The 5,000-nt window shown below is 56.1% G+C and overlaps 3 non-coding genes across 3 annotated transcripts in view; all 3 read left to right on the top strand.

Moving 5' to 3' along the window:
• Positions 1–2,072: 2,072 nt before the first annotated feature.
• On the top strand, positions 2,073–3,965 carry LOC126325576 (small subunit ribosomal RNA). The gene has a single exon (XR_007560181.1). It is a non-coding gene; the product is annotated as a small subunit ribosomal RNA (ribosomal RNA).
• Positions 3,966–4,330: 365 nt separating this feature from the next.
• Positions 4,331–4,485, top strand: LOC126325579 (5.8S ribosomal RNA). The gene has a single exon (XR_007560184.1). It is a non-coding gene; the product is annotated as a 5.8S ribosomal RNA (ribosomal RNA).
• A 188-nt stretch (positions 4,486–4,673) lies between these two features.
• Positions 4,674–5,000, top strand: part of LOC126325595 (large subunit ribosomal RNA) — a 4,222-nt gene continuing 3,895 nt past the window's right edge. The window contains exon 1 of the ribosomal RNA XR_007560199.1: positions 4,674–5,000. This exon is cut by the window's right edge and continues 3,895 nt beyond it. This is a non-coding gene — a ribosomal RNA (large subunit ribosomal RNA).

The raw sequence follows: 5,000 nt of genomic DNA, 5'->3' as shown, positions 1-5,000 counted from the left end.
TTGTCCCTTAACCTAACCCACGTTGTCCCTTAACCTAACCCACGTTGTCCCTTAACCTAACCCACGTTGTCCCTTAACCTAACCCACGTTGTCCCTTAACCTAACCCACGTTGTCCCTTAACCTAACCCACGTTGTCCCTTAACCTAACCCACGTTGTCCCTTAACCTAACCCACGTTGTCCCTTAACCTAACCCACGTTGTCCCTTAACCTAACCCACGTTGTCCCTTAACCTAACCCACGTTGTCCCTTTGCCTAACATAGTTCACTGCTCGGAATCTCTGGTGTCGTTGTTATCCTCATGTAGATGTCTTGCGAGTGTTGCTTACTTTCCACATATTCCCGCTATCCACTGTCAATTGTACTGCAATAGGACTATATCGGCCCCCCCCCCCTCTGTCCCCCTCTTTGTGTCTCTGTCCTCTCAAGCTGGTCGGTCTGGCGTGTGAGTGTTAAATGAGCCTCGCAGCTGTTCAGTTGCATTCAGATGTCGACGCCCTCAGTGTACGTCGTGGTATGGTCTGTGTCCATTGTCCGCTGATGTCGTACGCGTAACCCACACGCTGTACCGATCATCGGTAGTTACGTACAGAGTGAAGTAGTGTGATACGTGTGACTGTACGCTGGCTGTGCCCAACGGTGTCGAATCTCAATTTCCATATGTTGTGCTCGATGCTACTTGTCTCGTCTCCCAATAACAGCTAGGTTGCACTGTGGTACGCCGTAGAGGCGTGTGGGAGGAACGTACGAACGCATTGTATGTCACCCTGGGTCGCTGGGGGTGGTGGTGCGGTGAGTCAGGTCAGGTCAGGTCAGGTCAGGTCAGGTCAGCGTGAGCCGTCTGATGTAGTGACGCGTGTATTCCGACTTTGTCGTATTGCCTCACACAAAGTGCTACCCTGGTGGACCGCGTTCCATATCTGGGACATGCCGCAGATGCCGGTTGACAGTGGATCGCGGAAGGGACATCGCATACTTGCGCGGGCCACCTTCCACGTGTTCTCTTCTGCACATGTCGCAGTGTGTATGTGGTCTGATGTAGCGTGTCGTGACACATGACATCCTGGCATGCAAGAATTGTTGAATTCGCAAATGTAGGTGGACATCTACGTTTACTGCCCAAGATACGCAAATGAACTGGAAATCCGTTGTTGAGCGGTTGTTCACGCTGGAGGTGAATCTGTGATGGCGACGATCGGTACAGCTATTAACCGGTTGTTTCAGCGGTACCCGCCACATCCACACACGTGACTAGACCCATGTGGGTATGAAGCGATACGCGGCGGTGGCTTGGTGGGACTGTTCCCGGCCGGTGAAGGGGGGCCGCCCGGCGTGTTGGCCGCGCGCTGCGTGGGCGCACGCGCAACAGCCGGCTGGTGGGGGGCGCCGAGTGGCAGGAGCGCCAGCCGACGGGCCCGGCAGGCGGCGCAGCTACGCTGCGGCGCACCCTGCACGCGGCGCCTGGCGGCCAAAGTTGGTTCAGCCGAGCCCGGTGCGAAGCGCGGTGGACATCTGCAGTGTGCTGGTCTGATTGAGGACTGTGTGCGTTGAGGATGCGCCGCCGCCTGGCACTCGGCGCCGCGACGCCGTCTGCTGCTCGGTCGCCCCAGCGGTTCTCGCAGGTGGTTTGTATCGCAGTTGTGCGGACGTGTTGGCGCGTGCGCTGTGCTGGGAGAGTTCGCTTCTGCACCCAAGTGGGGCTTTGCCCTTGTGTGGCGCTGGCGTTGGAGCTGCCGGTCACCATAGGTGGCGCGTGTTGTCTCCCGCCGGCAATGCCACGACAGCACGCTCCCGGGCCTCTGTCGGCAGCGGCAAGCTCAGTTGGGAGCAAGGGTGTTCGCACTAAAACCGTCTACTCGCCTAACTCCGGGCGATTGCGCCTCTCTCGAAACCGACCAAGTACCTAGGACGGCGCTGCGCGCCGCCGGGACCTGAGAGGGTTTCGAGGTGTATCGTGCAGGGGAGCTCGGCCTCCTCCTGTTTGCAGAATAATTGAGCGGACGCTTGCGTGTTCGCGCGGGCCCCCGGGACACACTCCCGGGCGGCCGGCTGCTCAGCTCTAGTTGACGCAGCTCCCTGGTTGATCCTGCCAGTAGTCATATGCTTGTCTCAAAGATTAAGCCATGCATGTCTCAGTACAAGCCGCATTAAGGTGAAACCGCGAATGGCTCATTAAATCAGTTATGGTTCCTTAGATCGTACCCACGTTACTTGGATAACTGTGGTAATTCTAGAGCTAATACATGCAAACAGAGTCCCGACCAGAGATGGAAGGGACGCTTTTATTAGATCAAAACCAATCGGATTGGCTTGTCTGGTCCGTTTGCCTTGGTGACTCTGAATAACTTTGGGCTGATCGCACGGTCCTCGTACCGGCGACGCATCTTTCAAATGTCTGCCTTATCAACTGTCGATGGTAGGTTCTGCGCCTACCATGGTTGTAACGGGTAACGGGGAATCAGGGTTCGATTCCGGAGAGGGAGCCTGAGAAACGGCTACCACATCCAAGGAAGGCAGCAGGCGCGCAAATTACCCACTCCCGGCACGGGGAGGTAGTGACGAAAAATAACGATACGGGACTCATCCGAGGCCCCGTAATCGGAATGAGTACACTTTAAATCCTTTAACGAGTATCTATTGGAGGGCAAGTCTGGTGCCAGCAGCCGCGGTAATTCCAGCTCCAATAGCGTATATTAAAGTTGTTGCGGTTAAAAAGCTCGTAGTTGGATTTGTGTCCCACGCTGTTGGTTCACCGCCCGTCGGTGTTTAACTGGCATGTATCGTGGGACGTCCTGCCGGTGGGGCGAGCCGAAGGGGTGCTTTCGCGTCCCGAGGCGGACCCCGTTTAAATCCTACCAGGGTGCTCTTTGTTGAGTGTCTCGGTGGGCCGGCACGTTTACTTTGAACAAATTAGAGTGCTTAAAGCAGGCAAGCCCGCCTGAATACTGTGTGCATGGAATAATGGAATAGGACCTCGGTTCTATTTTGTTGGTTTTCGGAACCCGAGGTAATGATTAATAGGGACAGGCGGGGGCATTCGTATTGCGACGTTAGAGGTGAAATTCTTGGATCGTCGCAAGACGAACAGAAGCGAAAGCATTTGCCAAGTATGTTTTCATTAATCAAGAACGAAAGTTAGAGGTTCGAAGGCGATCAGATACCGCCCTAGTTCTAACCATAAACGATGCCAGCCAGCGATCCGCCGCAGTTCCTCCGATGACTCGGCGGGCAGCCTCCGGGAAACCAAAGCTTTTGGGTTCCGGGGGAAGTATGGTTGCAAAGCTGAAACTTAAAGGAATTGACGGAAGGGCACCACCAGGAGTGGAGCCTGCGGCTTAATTTGACTCAACACGGGAAACCTCACCAGGCCCGGACACCGGAAGGATTGACAGATTGATAGCTCTTTCTTGATTCGGTGGGTGGTGGTGCATGGCCGTTCTTAGTTGGTGGAGCGATTTGTCTGGTTAATTCCGATAACGAACGAGACTCTAGCCTGCTAACTAGTCGCGTGACATCCTTCGTGCTGTCAGCGATTACTTTTCTTCTTAGAGGGACAGGCGGCTTCTAGCCGCACGAGATTGAGCAATAACAGGTCTGTGATGCCCTTAGATGTTCTGGGCCGCACGCGCGCTACACTGAAGGAATCAGCGTGTCTTCCTAGGCCGAAAGGTCGGGGTAACCCGCTGAACCTCCTTCGTGCTAGGGATTGGGGCTTGCAATTGTTCCCCATGAACGAGGAATTCCCAGTAAGCGCGAGTCATAAGCTCGCGTTGATTACGTCCCTGCCCTTTGTACACACCGCCCGTCGCTACTACCGATTGAATGATTTAGTGAGGTCTTCGGACTGGTACGCGGCATCGACTCTGTCGTTGCCGATGCTACCGGAAAGATGACCAAACTTGATCATTTAGAGGAAGTAAAAGTCGTAACAAGGTTTCCGTAGGTGAACCTGCGGAAGGATCATTACCGACTAGACTGCATGTCTTTCGATGTGCGTGTCGTGTCGCGCAACACGCTACCTGTACGGCAGTGGCCGTGCGCCGCGTGCGGAACCACGCGTGCCTCTCAAAACTAGCGGAAGTGTTGTTGTTGTTGTGTGGTACGAGCGCTGAAGCTCTGGAGCGGCTGGCCTGCGGTACCTGGCGCCTGGCGCCGGTTTTGAATGACGTTCGCCCGAGTGCCTGTCCGCTCCGGTGTGGAGCCGTACGACGCCCATCGGCTGTGAGGCCGTTGGACACAAAAAAAATAGTGGAACAGGGGCCGTCAGACGCCTCAGTCCCGCAAATGCTACTGTCTTGAAAGAGACAGTGGGAGACTGAAAAGGAAAAGATCACCCAGGACGGTGGATCACTCGGCTCGTGGGTCGATGAAGAACGCAGCAAATTGCGCGTCGACATGTGAACTGCAGGACACATGAACATCGACGTTTCGAACGCACATTGCGGTCCATGGATTCCGTTCCCGGGCCACGTCTGGCTGAGGGTCGGCTACGTATACTGAAGCGCGCGGCGTTTGTCCCGCTTCGGAGACGTGGGAGTGTCGTGGTCGCCTGTGTGGCCGGCCGCGTCTCCTTAAACGTGCGATGCGCGCCCGTCGCCTGGCGGTTCGCATACCGGTACTTTCTCGGTAGCGTGCACAGCCGGCTGGCGGTGTGGCGTGCGACACCTCGTACAACGACCTCAGAGCAGGCGAGACTACCCGCTGAATTTAAGCATATTACTAAGCGGAGGAAAAGAAACTAACAAGGATTCCCCCAGTAGCGGCGAGCGAACAGGGAAGAGTCCAGCACCGAACCCCGCAGGCTGCCGCCTGTCGTGGCATGTGGTGTTTGGGAGGGTCCACTACCCCGACGCCTCGCGCCGAGCCCAAGTCCAACTTGAATGAGGCCACGGCCCGTAGAGGGTGCCAGGCCCGTAGCGGCCGGTGCGAGCGTCGGCGGGACCTCTCCTTCGAGTCGGGTTGCTTGAGAGTGCAGCTCCAAGTGGGTGGTAAACTCCATCT

The sequence above is a fragment of the Schistocerca gregaria genome, unplaced genomic scaffold, assembly GCF_023897955.1.
Source record: "Schistocerca gregaria isolate iqSchGreg1 unplaced genomic scaffold, iqSchGreg1.2 ptg000927l, whole genome shotgun sequence".
NCBI lineage: Eukaryota > Metazoa > Arthropoda > Insecta > Orthoptera > Acrididae > Schistocerca > Schistocerca gregaria.
This window is presented reverse-complemented; position numbering and strand designations above follow the sequence as displayed.